The sequence below is a fragment of the Sinohyriopsis cumingii genome, chromosome 3, assembly GCF_028554795.1.
Source record: "Sinohyriopsis cumingii isolate HCF-2022 chromosome 3, ASM2855479v2, whole genome shotgun sequence".
NCBI lineage: Eukaryota > Metazoa > Mollusca > Bivalvia > Unionida > Unionidae > Sinohyriopsis > Sinohyriopsis cumingii.
Genome location: NC_142963.1, coordinates 49,831,069 through 49,847,599, shown reverse-complemented (window position 1 = coordinate 49,847,599; position 16,531 = coordinate 49,831,069). Strand labels below are relative to the sequence as shown.

Genomic DNA, 16,531 nt, shown 5'->3' with positions numbered 1-16,531 from the left:
CATTATTTATTCTGATAAAATTCATTAAAACATACTCAGTTTCTATTAAACAAGCATTATGCCTTTTTGATCACATGGTTGGCCAGTCCTTTGCTATGGATGAGAGTTGTGGTGGCATGAACATAGTGATGTGTTGAGAAGGTACAATGAAGCTTTTGTAAAAAGCATTTAAAATTTCAGCACATTGATTCCAAGTTCAGCAGTTCTTGGTGAACTTGGCCATTTTCTGTCTGTCATAAATAATAGATGATGCACCCATGGATTGGACCAAAGTTTTATATATGGATGACTGCAGATATAGAAAATTAAGTTATAAATGTTATTTTACTTTGATGATGCATGTAAGACAACATACGCTACATATGGCCAAAACTTAAACTTTAGACATGGCTTCGGATATGTGTGGCTTACACAGAAAATAAGGATTGGTTAAAAGGTTTTACAACAAATGCAATATCTTCTAACCAAAGCAACCTAATATGATAAAAACTCACTTGTCTATAATTGAAAAAGTGCTAAGTGACATCATATAATAATAATAAAAATAATAATAATAATAATAATGAGGACTTTGTATAGCGCCTAATCTTTAGAAGCTCTAAGTGCTTTACAACATTAGACAACACCTATAAGATAAGAAACATAATAATATTATTACAAAAACAAACAACATGAAATTAGAAAAACATTTAAAAAAAAAACATGATAAGAATATTTCAGGTAGGAAACATTATTAGGTCTTTAAGTTTGTTCTTGCAGTTGAAATAAGTGAGTTTTGAGAGCACTTTTGAATGTGATCACTGTGTCTTTGTCTCTAAGTTCAGTGGGCATTTCATTCTACATTGTTGGGCCTTGATATGCAAAAGAACGCTGTCCATATGACTTTGTTTTCATAGTGGGAATAATGAGTATACGATTGTCAGAAGAGGAGCATTAAAGTATCTTGCTAGTGTGTACACATGGGTGAGGTCAGATAGGTATGTTGGACTAGAGTCCGATAGTGAAATGTAGCACAGAGAACAAATTTTGTGTTTGATTCTGGATCGAATGGATAGCCAGTGTAGGGTACAGAGCAGCGGGGAGGTGTGCTCTGATCGTGGTACTCAAAGTATGATCCGAGCAGCTCTGTTTTGAACTTTTTGAAGTTTCTGGAGTAGATATTGAGATGAACCAGACAGAACTGAGTTACAATAGTCCAGTCTTGAAAGTACTAATGAACACACAAGTGTTTTAGTGGCATCAACTGAAGATATTTGCGAATTGAGCTGATGCGTCTCAGCTCAAAATATGCAGCCTTGCATATGTTCATGACATGTTGGTGCAATGTGAGAGTAACACCTAGGTTTCTTACTGATTGTGTGAATTTAATGTTGGCATTGCTGGTATTTATTGTTTGAGGTAAAGGATGTGAATGAGAAAGTCTTTGTGTTGTGATTAGAATGGCCTCAGTTTTATCATCATTCATCTGCAGCTTGTTACAAGTCATCCATGATTTCACATCAGAAATCCACCTCTTTACACCTTGGATGGTAGCATCAACTTCAGTTGGGTGGCTAGATTTGTGTATTTGGGTGTCATCAGCGTACAATTGGTGAGACACTGGATGATGATCTATGACACTTGAGAGCGAATGAGTGTACAGAATGAAGAGAACAGGTCCAAGAACAGACCCCTGTGGAACACCACAACATAGATCAACATGGCTGGAGTGTATTCCATTTGCAGATACAATTTTTGTAGTTTTGGACTATCTGATATCTTTCTTTTATGAATTTATTTATTTATTTATTAGCCATTTTTTTGTTGATGGTTGTAGATTATATATTAAGATTATTAATTTTTGTAGGCAAGCATGTTTACTTGGATTTGTGTTCAGCAAATGGGTATTCCCTTCAGAAAAAAATGTGGTCTACCAGATCTTTGCCAAGTAGCTTACTGAAATTCAAGTAAAAAAAACTTGATCTTGTTGACAACTTAGAATGATCTAGAAATTAATTTTGTACCCTCATCCTGGTCCTGTTATTGTATCTTAGGTTTTTATATTAAGGTTGTTTATGTTAGAATTACTCACTCCTATCTTAACATCTGAAATAAAATCAGTCTTTTAGTTCTGTTCAGTTTTAATTTGAGAGGATTTAATTATTTAAATTATTCTTTGGAATTGCAAAGTGCACATCAATACTTCTGGACTAAAACTCTGTCTTGGGATTATTTGTAAATTCATTTAGAGACATTTTGAATTACATCATTGTGAAACATCAAGACTGTTAACACATAACACTATTCCTGGTATTGGTACATCAGCACAATCAAGATTGGAATTCATTCGAAATACTCTATATCTTTGGACTTGTGATAAAACTTTTAGGACTTTTTTAGATTTAATTCAGTATACTTTGAACTCTTTTTAAATTTTCACTTTTGTATTATAGTTGTTGAATTTTATGAAAATTGTTAGTTTTCTTTTGTTAGTTTGTTTAAGACATTGTAGTTGTAACTATATATATATATATATATATATATATATATATATATATATATATATATATATACACATACATGTGTGTATGTGTGTGTGTGTGTGTGTCTGTGTGTGTGTGTCTGTGTGTTTATGGACCTAAAGGAGTTGCTCAATAAGTAGATGGATGAACTATTTTAGTGATAGTGGGGAGACTGTTAAAGATTATATAAGACAAGGTAGCCCAAGGATGTTGTTTTCAGAAGAAATGTTTGATTCTGTAGAAGTGTATGTAAAGGAAGACAGATGTGTTACTGTCTGAGAGGTGGCACAAAAGTTTCATATCTCATATGGTAATGCATTGAGGATGTTTTGAAAAAGGATTTAGGAATGCACCGGGGTTGTGCCTTTCTGTGTAAAAATACATGAAAGGAGACATGTGGTAATGTCTGATCTGTGTCAGACAATTTTTGATATCACGTATGGTAGTGCAGTCTGTAAATTCTGAGCAAGAAATTAGGAATGCACAAGGCTTGCACAGTTTGGGTGCCCAGATTGCTTGTTAAAGAACAAATGGGTTTACGGTTAAAGATATGCAGGGGATTTTTATACTGGTACAAAATGGAAAGCTGTATTTTCTCACAGAGGATACTTACATGTGATGAAACTTGGAACATACATATATATATATACACACAAAGATCTGCCCATGCATTAGATTAACCTCTGTGTTAAAGGTTTTTGTCTTTGCCTTTTTTGTTGAACCCACATGATTGGGAAGCAAGACATAGCAGGCACTTTTCCAGTGTTGAGGACTGAGCCAACAGTTAATGTTTTGGTTAGAGGTCTCACTTTGCTTCTATTCCATTTTCTCATTATACTGGACATAAATCATCATGAAGTTAAGACAGTTCCTTCTGTGACATTTTGCCTACCCCTATGACCTTGGAGTGGAGGTCACAGGGAAGGTTTGTGTTAGAGTTTAGGTGGAAGTTTTTTCTCCTCAGTTACTTACATTTTCTAAATCTGTTGATGGATCATGATGAAAACAATTCACTCTGCAACATGTTGAATTGCCCCATCTACCATAGGGTCAAAGTCAGCATCATATAAAATTTTAGTTACAATTTTATTAAAAAAATTCATATTTCTTATTCACTGATATATTTTATTCATACTTTGAATTAATCGTTATGAAGCTAAGGCAATTCATTCTGTGACATGCTTACTCAGTTTTTTGGCCTTTCTGTCAAGATCACACACTTTAAAGCAATGCCTTGATAATGGACTCCACCTGCAGGTCCTGGACTTTTTATTTCAGTACCATTTTATCTGACCCTTTTTTGGCAGTGGGCTTAACAGATAAGCCTTGCCCAGCTTCTTGTTTTAATGTTTTTACCATTCTTTTGTCCATCAATTATGCACACTTGCAGTTCTGGAGCGAAACAGCAAAACATTTAAAATGTCTGAATGAAATTTTGTACCCTTATTTGACTACAAGTGCTGATGTGGCTGTACTATTCATAGTTCTTTGGTTTCAATATGCATTGTCTTTGATTCATCTGTCTGTCCATCTATCCATTATTCAAACTTTATTTTTTATTTTTCATGGCTAAACTCCAAAACCATGTAGATGTATCTTTAAAATTTTGAATACTTGAAAGAAGATATGGTGAAGCATAGTGTTACATCTTTATTTCAATTTTAAAACACCTGTTTAAATTTTTTTATCTTTCCTAGTATGATGTGGATACATTATTCTCAGTATAATGGTTATTTACATAATGCAGTGATTGGTTGTGGACCCTGACTATTGCGTGATAACAAGGGAGAGCTGTTCTTTGCAAATAAGAACTTCTCTATATATGAAGTCTTGGACACACCCTTTTGACTCCTCGCAGACATACTGGCAGGGTGGGGATGTAGAGGACAGTCACTGAAGTTATTTATCCTGTCTAATTTGTTATATTAAAGAGGATGTATCACTTTGCCCATTTGTCTATCGATAAACATGTTCTTTCTTGGAGCATAACTTCAAAACCATTCAAGTATTTCAATAAAACATGTTGCATATGTTGATTAAGTTGTATTGAGGTGTCTTTTGATACTTAGAATTTTCCATCTATCATATGTTTCTGTTGCCATGGAAACAAAATGGATAATAAAATTGAGAGTGCTGTACCATAGTGTACTTTTAAGTAGGGGTCTTACATGAATTGGGACCAGAGATGTATATCATAATTAGATTTGAGGATAACTACAATGATTGAGATTTTTTAAAATCAATTTAGAGCAACTTTATTATTCCATATCTCTCCAGCATCTCTAAATTTAAGATTTTTGTTAGTGACCTCATTTCTTATAATTTAAGATTTTTGTTTGTGACCTCATTTCTTTCATTGCTAATGCAATAAGATCAACAAGGGCTAGAATGCAATTTCTGTAAATCAGTTAAAGCACAAATTTTTTAACCTAATTACCAATTTGAACACCAATATGAGTAACACATGATGAAGAGCTCTTTTTTGCAATTGAATAATTGAGTATGGAACTGGTTGTGCAAAAATTACAGTACTAGTGTTTATCTAAGTAAAATTTGGAGTTGCTGAAAATATCCATCAATCTTGACAGGGGATGTAACCTATCTACGGGATATGACAAGTGGAGAGGAATCATTTACACCTGTGACACCATACATAACAGGTGTAATTAACTGATCCATTATAATGATGAGGAACAGTCCAGAATGAAGAATGACATGTCACAATAACAAATAGCTTTAGAATTATATATAGGCAACTGTTGAAGTTAAATTCTGCTGGAAGTGTATCATGTACAGTGAGGCCTTCCTTAGCAGACATTGCCATAAAAAGGAGACCTGTTCTTAAAAATTTTTTAGAACCTCTTTCCTTCAGTGCAGTTTCTTATGTAACCTCTGTATAAAAAACATCTGGCCATTAAAGATAAGACTGTATGATTCTTTGAATGGCCTTCACTGTCATACAAGTTGCAAGTTCCAAAGCAAACTGCTTGAGATCATGTTCCTAAGTTCTGGAGATTGAACAAAAATGTGAAAAATGTCAGAAGTTAAAAAACAATAGTTTCCTTTTGTTTGTATATTTTATAGACTTACAAGGAAAACAAAAATTCAAAGTTGAGACATTCATTAGTGAAGAGCTATTTCTGGCATCAAAAAATAATATCCATATATCCATTACTTATAAATCTTTTCAAAACTTTGATACTGTTAAATTCCTGGAAGATATGAAATGGATTCCATGGAATACAGTCAAAATCTTTGAAGATATTGATGATGTTTTGAATACTTGGATGGATCTTTTCATAGAAACAGTAAATGAACATGCCCCTTTAAAAACACACAGGATAAAGAAAGATCACCAGTCAGGATGGATCTCAACATAAATTTTAGAGGCAATAAAAAAAAAGAGACCAACTAAAATCTGTAGGAAATCAAGCTGAATACTGAATGAAGTTAATAAAATGATGCGACAAACCAAACAAGCACACTAAAAAAACTTGCTCGATGAAAATAGAAATAATCTGAAAGCTATCTGAAGAGTGTTTAAAGAGTTTGGTGCAGGGAAATGTAAGAGTAAAACTGAAATTTTATCACTCAATCATGAGGGCATTTATATTGATAATCCAACTGACATCTCAGACATTTTTAATAATTTTTCATTCGAATTGCTGAAAAACTTAAACAACCCAGAACTTCATCTGATTATCTGGAACTCAAACATTTTTGTGCTAAAAAAAAAAGCCAAATAATATAAAGTTTGAAATTCCTGAAATGAGTCCCGAATTTGTGTTGAAATATATTCAATAAATAGATGATAGTAAAGATACAGGACTTGATATGATTGGACCAAATTTAATGAAGGTAGCTGCACCTGCAATAGTAGAGGGTATATATAGTTTGCATTTGGAATGAAATTATTAACTTTCATAAATTTCCACAAACATGGAAATGTGCCAAGGTTATACCATTGCATAAAGCAGGAACAAAAGATGATGTAAATAACTACAGACCCATCTCTATCCTTCCTTGTCTCTCCAAATTACTAGAAAAACATGTACATGATCCTTTTTTCAACTATTTGAACACTTATCTTATTCATGATAATCAGTCTGGCTTTTGCCAGAATCACTCCTGTGAAACTGCACTTGTATCTTTGATTGATAAATTGCTGAAAGCATTAGACACAATAAAAATGGTAGACACAATTATGGTTAATTTTCATAAAGCTTTTGATTTTGTAGACCATGCAATTTTGCTTGAAAAACTTAAAATCTATAAGTGCAATGAAAACTCCTTAAACTGATTTACTTTTTACTTAACTGACGGACTACAAAATGTATCTTTAAATGGTCAACTTTCTAAAAAAAAAATATTAATTATGGAGTACCACAAGGCTCTATCCTTGGATTTCCATTATTCATTCTATTTATCAATGACTTGCCTCATAAGATAGGAAATTCAATTACTTCCACTGACCTCTGTGCAGATGATACAAGACTGTCTATGATAGGGAAAACCAAAACTTTACTTGAAAATAATTTACAAGATGCTCTCAACAAACTTAAAGTATGGTGCAAGGAAAACAGTATGATCATATATACAGAAAAAAACAAAAGCCCTACTAATTACAACACAACAAAATGAGCAAGGGTGGATAGTGACAAACTCCAGGTTCTATTTGACAATGTGTGCCTTAATATGACCTCACATGATAAAATTATTGGTGTAATCAAAGATAACAATCTTACTTGGTCTTTCACATTAAACATGTTTCAAAAAAGGTTATTTCTTATATTTGGCTACTGAAGAAAATCAAAGGATACATTCCTCTACAGTATAGGGTCAAATTTTATAATGTAATTTGGGGTAATACCTCAAACTCAACATAACTAACCTTTAAAGACTCCAAAAGAGGGATTGCCATGTAATTCTAGATCAATGTATTGACAGTTTCCAGGATGCAATGAATAATATAGAGATTTTAATACATGAAAGAATATTTCTTAGAAAGGCCAAATTGATGCATAAAGCATCCAGAAAAGCTATTCCTGTCTATCTAAGCAATATCTTTCACCAAAGAGATGCTGATGGTACTCCAAATTTAAGGTCTGTTAGAAGTAAAAATTACATTATACCAAGGAGTTGTTTAAAAAAGTTTTCACTATACTGGTCCAGTGGTATGGAACAACATTCCCTGTGACATAAGGCAGGCTCCTACCATTTCCTCTTTTCATAATTGATGTCTCTAATGGATGAAATCTTAAGACAATTGAACAGTTCTAGTAATATAATTTCTGTACTTTTGCATCATTTTCACAGTTGAATTTTTCCATGCAGGATGATATTTCATGTTTTATATATGCTTATGTGTTCACAGATGCCTGTGCATATGTTCCAGGCTTGATGCTTTTATTTTTAAAATCACTTAATTATTTAGTGTCAAGCCTGATTTTTCACATCATGTTGTATATACTGTATATTATTGTACACAACAGATAGAAGGCCTCAAGGTCAGAGTAGTTCTGTAACTGATTGAGTTACCTTTTCTAAATAATGTCTTTATTATTATTATCATTATTATTATTATTATTATTATTAGTAGTAGTAGTAGTAGTAGTAGTATTACATGTATTATTATTATTGTTATTATTATTATTATTATTATTATTATTATTATTATATCAAGCACTCGTATTCTAAAGCCAAACTAATGGAAACGTGGTGTTGAGCATGCTTACAATCAAATCAGTATGTGTCCACTACTAGAGCATGGGATTTAAAAGTCCAAGCATCATGAGTTTGACACCCACCCAAGCCAGCCTGGGTTGGCTGTCAAAGTGTGTCCTGGAAAAAGACACATTGCTTCAAATTCTTGGCATTCTATGTGCTAAAATGACTCAAATTATGTTTCTTGAATATTATGTACAATTCATCATTAATGCACATTTGTTACGTTAATTGATAGAACTTTATTACTCACTGCACATTTACCAGCATAAATACATGAATCACGAAAAGTTTTGTAAACAGTAAACTAGCTTGTTATTGTGTATTAATATGCTAAACAGACCATCTCAGGTGAATAAGGCAACACTTTACATATAATAATAATAATAATAATAATAATAATAATAATAATAATAATAATAGTAATGATGATAATAATAATAATAATAATAATAATAATAATAATGATGACCTTCTTTAAAGAGGGTAACACAGTTAGCTAAGAACTAATCTACCCTGAGGCCCTCATACAAAGGAATTTATTTATTTTAGCTGCATCTCTGAAGCCACTGGATATATTGGGTTTGGAAGAAGGAAATAGAGTGGGCATTTCTAATCTCAACTGGAATTTTATTCCAGAGCAGAGTTCCAGAGTATTGGAAACTTTTTTTAAAATAACTCCTTATTTGGTTAGGGAATTTTATACTGTTTGGTAGACATGGATCACAGGTGGGGAGTATTACCAGGTAGCCTGTACTGGAATAGTGATTTTAAATATTCAGGAGCACTATTATGGGGTATCCTGTTTTTTTGGTGGCTTTTTGGCATTTCTAAAACAGATTCAGTCTTTAATAGGTAATTTTTTAAAAACTTACCAGCTAAATTTAATTGTGTTCATTGCAGAACAAGCAATTTTAGTAATTAATAAAGTTTTGTACACTCTCCCCATTAATTATCAACATAGCTGATAACATTTCAAACTAATTCAGCTGTGAAACACACCATCAGGCTTTGCACTTTTTGGAGAGAATATCTTCCTCATCGCTGTCAATCTCATGGGCAGGTAATTGTGGCCTGAGGGCATAAGCACTATTAAAAACAACCCAAAATAACCCATAATAATAATAATAATAATAATAATAATAACAATAATAATAATAATAATGACTTTATTTAAAGAGGGTAGCACAATTAGTTAAGAACTAATCTGCCCTGAGGCCCTCATACCAAGGAATTTATTTATTTTAGCTGCATCTCTGAAGCCACTGGATATATTAGGTTTGGAAGCCACCGTATATATTGGGTTTGGAAGAAGGACATAGAGTGGGCATTCCTAATCTCAACTGGAATACTATTCCAGAGCAAATATCCAGAGTATTGGAAACTTTTTAAAAAATAATTCTTTATTTGGTTTGGGAATTTTATACTATTTGGTAGACATGGATCGCAGTTTTGCCTGGTAGCCTATACTGGAATAGTGATTGTAAATATTCAGGAGCACTATTATTGGATATCATGTACATTAATTTGGCTTTTCTCAAATGGATTCGATCTTTTTTTTTTAATTTACCAGCTAAATTTTCCTTACTTTCTTTCTAGATTGATATTAGCCCAAATACTCTTTTTTGAAGATGTGCCAGCTTTGCTATGTTTTTATCATTTGAATTACCCCATACTGTATTACAAGTTCATGCTTTGTGTTTTGGATGTCTGACAATGTTGTGTCATCTGCATTGATATTTGTGGATGATATTGAGACCCCCCCCCCTAGTAAAAGTTGTGGTCATTAATTAATAAAATAAATAGTAATGGACCTAGAATTGAGCTATGTGATATATAAAACAACATTAACTTAATCTGGTCCATTTTTCCCACTATGCCTTGTACATTTAAGTGACCTATGTTAAAACCTTTTGTATTTATTTTCATATCAATTATGTTATGTCATCATGCAATGGGGTACTCACTGAGATTGTCATCATTTGTCTGAATTGAGAGATTGGCTGTCTTGTTTTATTAGTGCTAGTCAGAACACTGTAATAAAATGTGTTGAACTCCACTTACTTCTTGATGAATGTACTTAACCTAATTTGATTAGTAACCTAATTTGATCAGTAAGGAATTATTCAATTCCTTCCATTTTAAGAAACAAAATCTATAAGAAGACTTCGTAGCTCACCTATACACCACTGCCAAATGCTAATGGCAGACAAACCAAAATTGTTCCTAGGAAATCATAGTGTGTTAAGTAATTGCTTTTGAATATTTAGCTGGTCATAAATAAGCACACCATCACAATAGTCATCTTGAAAATATTGTTATCCCTGCTTCTCCTGAATGGATGGTTGTATCAAAATGTTGTTTTAGTTAATAGACCTTTTGTGATAACTAGTTGGTCATGCATGGATATTATGTTGACTTTTTTACATCCAGTATGGCCATCTTTGCAACCATGTTGAAAATTTTATCGTTTTCACGTGATGTCACAAAATGTGTGCACTTCCATATCTGCCATTTTGATTCTCTAGCCACACAAACTGGCACCTAACAACATTGTTCATGCCACATAATTATGAAGGCATGTCTCATTTTGTGTGCAAGGATGTAATATAACATCACATTCTGTTGTGCATATCAACTGCATGAGACAAATGCGTGATGTTTCTCCTTTTTTCTTCAAGTAAAACATTGAAATTTCAACCATCTTTGTCATTCTTTCATAAGCAAATAGATCCATCAGTGAACAGACACATTAACAAGTGGATACACAAACAAGTAGAAACAAGTAATGATTTTCAATTTACATGGGCTGAAATCAATCATTATATTATAGTTCAAGTTAAAAAGCAATTGTTAATATATATTTTCATAATTTTAAAAAGTATTTCAAGAATAATCGGTTTTGACATTTGGTACAAAGTCATGCTCCGTTAGGCAAATGTTTTGTTTTGATACACTGAAGACGAAATTTCTTTGATAATGGTTATCGCTTACATTCAATATCATCCTACATCCATAATCTCGACCACAAATACAATATTTGATCCTACTTATTAAAACTTTTTTGTCAGCTGTCTTTAGCACATGCACGTGCTTGTGAAAAGCATTTGTACATAAAAGTTCTGGCATAATGCACATGCTATGAAATTTTATTTCCCTAACTGTTATTGTATCTCATTGTCTGGAAATACTCTTTCAAGGTGACAAGCTTTGGGTCAAAACACACTTATTTTTTTATAAAGACAGTATTGTCTGTTTGTATAAAAAAATAACTGCATTTATATTTGATAGCAATACGCACGATTATGGTTCAACTTCACTCTTCTGTCTTTCGATATAAGCCAGGTAACTTACAGTTTTATTTTTATTTTTTTGCTATAGGGGCGCATAATTTCAAGTATAATCTATGTATCAATTCGATTAAGTAAATATCCTAATTGACAACTAAATCAGATTATTATCTTGAATATACATGATGACTTGTGTTGATAAAGGTCTGTTAGGGATTAAAAAATGGTGGCACACGATACGCGCTTGTTGTGTTGTGGGTATTTGTGTACACAATTGTGACGTCTGTGAAAACAACCCATTCCTGTTACTTCTTCTGAATAGACAGTCATATTGACATGGAGTTTTCATCAGAAGATTTGTTATTATGTCTAGCTGGTTCTAAATGGAAATGGTACACATTTGGTATCCAATATGGTCACATGACAGAAATATTTAAACTATTGTTTCTGTTACTATTCTAAAATGGAAAATAATATCAGCATGGGGTTTCCACAAGAAGACAACTTTTAATGTCTTGTTAATCCAAAATTAAAATGGTGCTGATTGGAAAGTCATTTTGAAATGGGGTTTTCACCAGAAATCTTCCTGTTGTGTCGAGTAGGTCCTAAATAACAATTATGCAAATTGACCCTCATTAGTGCCACCATGGTAGTCATCTTGAATATTTTATCTCTACTCCTCTCCAATGGATGGCTTTATCAATATGAGTTTTTACCAGTAGATTTTCCCACAGCAACTTATATTGAAAATCTTGCTGTCACTACTCCACCAGAATGGATGGTCATATTGACTCACCAAAAGACTTATGATGGTATATACTTAGTTTTAAATTAAAATGGGGGAAATCTGTCATCCAATATGTACACCAAAGCAGCTAATTTGGAAATCTTTTTTGTCACTAAAGAATATCAGAGATGGTTTCAACATGCAACATTTAAAAGGAAGAAGTGTTCTTGAATTTCTGGAAATTATTTTTGGCCAGTAGAGGGACATAATAAAGGACCCAGCTCACAAATTCATGACTTGCCTTTTTCGGCAAATTAAGCGGGGAATTTTGTACAGTAATTTCAACAGATAATACAAGCATGTGACTGGGGTAGTATAAACAAAGCACTCCCTAATTGGTGATTTACCTGATTACTACATACCCAGTACCATAGTCATTATAAAGACGTATGCATGGACCTGTTGTATAAGTAGCGCATAAGACACTGATCAAAAACAAATAGCTTTAAGAGACGGTCAAAGAGTATGCAGTATAGGTCAAATTATCTACTGTTGGACTGACGGTGCAATGCATACCATAATATCCACTCAAACTTACATAATCATACCAATCACTTTGCTTAAAAAATTGACTTAAAAGTGTGGCTCAACTTGTCATTGGTAGATGAAATCTAGGTGACAGTGACATACTTCTAATGTGATGCTATAGAGCTAAATATATTGGATCAGAGAGTCACATGACTCTACAAAGTTGTAAGATGCTCTGATTAAATACCTAAAGTAAAGGAAGTCACTGAAGAATGAAATGTATGTCAATGACCTAAATTTGGCATGACAGTTTATTTCTGTCCAGGTTGGGTCCACAGACTAAACTACAAGATCTTATAAATGAGAGTGTTTGAAAAATTGACCTATGGTAATGAAACTTGACCAATATGAGAAATGGGCAGACATAAACAGACAGGTGAGGTTAACACTATATGTCCTTTACATATTTATAGTGGATCTCACAAAATTAGCTTGGTCTTCTGCATGTAAAAAAAATCTTGGCTTTAAAGTAACAAGAAAGAGGATTTTACAACTTTTTACTTGATTGAACAAACACAAAAAAACTTTATATTTATACTTTTTACTACAGATTATAAAAAGAAGTAAAAATTTATTTTAAAATTAAGAAAAAGGTCTGATAAGTACATGTATATGACTTACACCTTCAACACCTATTTTAAGCTGTTGTCTACACTTATCTTGCTTTTTGTGCAAATGCTAACCTGCTCTTACATATAACATACCTTGGGTAAGAACGCATCAAGTAAGGCCAGGCTCATGCTGTTTACCATGCATAAGTGAAAATCAAATGCATAATTCTTCTTACTAGCAATAAACAAGACTAACACAAAATTTAACCTGTTGATTAATAGACCAAATCTGAAAAGCAAACTTTAACCTCTAGCTTTTCTCCATAAATTAAAAACAAAATTAGGAAACTGAATAAAAAATAATTGAAATGGGTCAGTCACATGCCATTCAAAACACAGAAGTGAAATTTTAAAGCTCTGTTCCTTCCTACAAGCTGTAAACAAATCCACAAACACAAAATTTAATCAGTGCTCTCATCAAAAGGCACACCTTAAACACAAATCTGTTATGCCACCACTGTGGTAGGTGTGTATGGTTGGGGTGGGGTGCTCCCAGTATTCTATTTAAATTATGATAGAAATCCCACCCAGGCTCGATTTTGGTTGGAAGTTAAATTAGTGAAAGATAGATGTAAAGCTCTGAGCCCCCAGTCAGCAATGACGATGGTTAAATGATTGAATATTCAAAAAAGTGAAATTCAACAAATAACAATTTAATGACAATTCAGTAGTCAAATGGTAGCCTATTGCATCATTTGATCAGTAGTGTATCAATTATTTCTCATACATACATCAATAAATTGCATCACATCAGTACATATTCCTAATCCCATTATACTAAACAATATCACAACAATCAGATGCATTTCATTACATTACACACTTCAACCATTTTGCAAATTCACAATTCAAGCATGTGTAAAATCTAACATATCACATGAATAAGTGCACTAGTTTACTATGAAGTAACCTATTAGCGAATGACAAAATTAATTCTGACCCCAAGCTAACAATCTACATAATTCTCTACATAATACTCAAATATGCCTGTAAATGAACACTACAAAGGTAATTGTACATACTAAACAATCCTTGTAATTAAGTATAATATACCACACATAATTACGATTACAATGTCATAATATTCTGCAAAAATCGAGCAATTAACTTACTGACCTTTATGAAGCTTTGTCTTTCTTTAAAATCTCCTCTCTAAGTTTTACCACCAAATTATGAGTGGCTTCCTCAGAGTAACCTTATTATGCTCAGCAGTCTTCCTAGGAGAAACTAAATTTTCGCTTGTTAGTTAGAAGTTATAATTTGGATTGAAATTGTTATCACACCATCCATCTCAATTCCAATTGGATGTCACTTTGACCTGATCCAATCAAACGTAGCGGAGAATGTCCTGCTTGCTGTCTGTCCACATGGGGATGGATTTAGAACGTGCCCCATTTCCCTCTTGCAGGTTCCTCTGATCTTTGGACAAAGCTGTAACATAAGTGGGAAGTCACTCGATCTAATGCCTCTGCTGATCCAAGATGCCAGATCTTCTCTCTGGTCATGGTAGCCTTGTGTAAGAGATTAACTCTAGCCTGCAGCAATGTTAGGACATCAAAACATGGCTTGTAATAATGCCTTAGTTTATACATCATTTACTCACTGGGGCTGAGCAAACATGACACCCATAAATTGTAAAATGTCAGTGAAACTGTAAAAGGTTTCAGTAGTCATGCATATGCTGAAGAACAGCAGATTTCAAATGCATAGTTTCTTATAGCTGATGTACATTTTTCCTACTTTAAGAGTTATTCAGCTTCAGTATTGATTAGGTTTACTAGGTATTCATTGATAAAGGCAGGGAAGAGTACTCATTGATATATGCAAGGGAGGAGATGATAATCACTCAGCTAATTGTCAATCAAACATTGTCTAATGATAGAACTGTGATTTGAATGAGCTACTATGGCCAGTACTGATCAGTGGCCAGCTGAAGCTGACATGAGCAGCATTCCTTTGTTATAAGCAGTGACTATTTTCTGGTGTTTAATTTTATTAATTTTCTCACCTACCATCCACTTTATCGGTCCTTTTGTTACTTTGTTTTCATTCTTTAATATGTGTGCAGCTGTGTGGGTGTGAATGCATGTCAGTGTGTGTATATGGAGTTGTTGTTGTTATGGATTTAGCAACAGTTTTCAGCACATGATAGGCTATAAATGGTGACCAGTATATTTGGCGGAGGAAACCCCGGGATGAACCATCAAACCACGGGAAGCTACTGGCAAGTTTTCTCGCATGCCTACATTGGCTGAGCCCGAGTGGTGGATGTTGACAGCAGGTTAAAGGTTTTGTTTAAGGATAAATCATACTAAACAGATCCAAAATAATTTTTTTTTATACGTTTCATGGGAGATGCTAATGAATAGTTTAATGAGTGAGAACAATTTGTTTTTATGTCATAGATATATTTTTCAAATTATATTGTGTCATCTTTGTTGAAAGGACAGTCTGATAGAGAAAGGGCTGATACATTAAGCATAACCTATACAAAAATGCATGGTTTTGGACAGTTTGTTTTCATCACATAAAGTGAATGGTTTTGTTTTGCTTGAGTGGCAATTTTATGATGATAATAGCTATTTAAAGTTTTAAAAAATGGATCCAGAATTCCTATTGCAGGTTTTGGACTTAAGGAATACAAATATAAAACAAAATATTTCTAAATCTAAGATTGGAATTTTTCACACTAAAAAAACTGTGTAGTAAGATATTGACTACATGATGAAAATCATCTAAGATAATTGTTATGCTCTCAGCTGTCTGATCAAACTTGGAATGTATGCTTATCTCATCAAGATCTAGTTTGATGGTCTACAAGTGCACACAGTAATAAAAGAAGGAAATTTCAGCTATATGTTTATTTAGCTTACCAGTAACCACTTCTGAACGAACATGTCTTCTTTGGAATGGGGACTGCTCCAGTGGCCCAGTGGTTAGAGCATCTGCCTCGGATGTGGGACGTCATGGGTTCATGTCAAAGACTTATAAAAATGGTACTGGCACCTGCCTCACTTGGCACTTAGCATTAAGAAATTAGTGTTAGGACTAGTCAGCCTGGTGTCAGGATAGTGTGACTGGGTGGTACAT

At 33.3% G+C, this 16,531-nt stretch overlaps 1 protein-coding gene across 1 annotated transcript in view; it reads left to right on the top strand.

The window, feature by feature from the left end:
* LOC149802826 (uncharacterized) overlaps positions 1–16,531 on the top strand; it is a 349,692-nt gene that overhangs the window by 25,780 nt on the left and 307,381 nt on the right. The window lies entirely within an intron of this gene.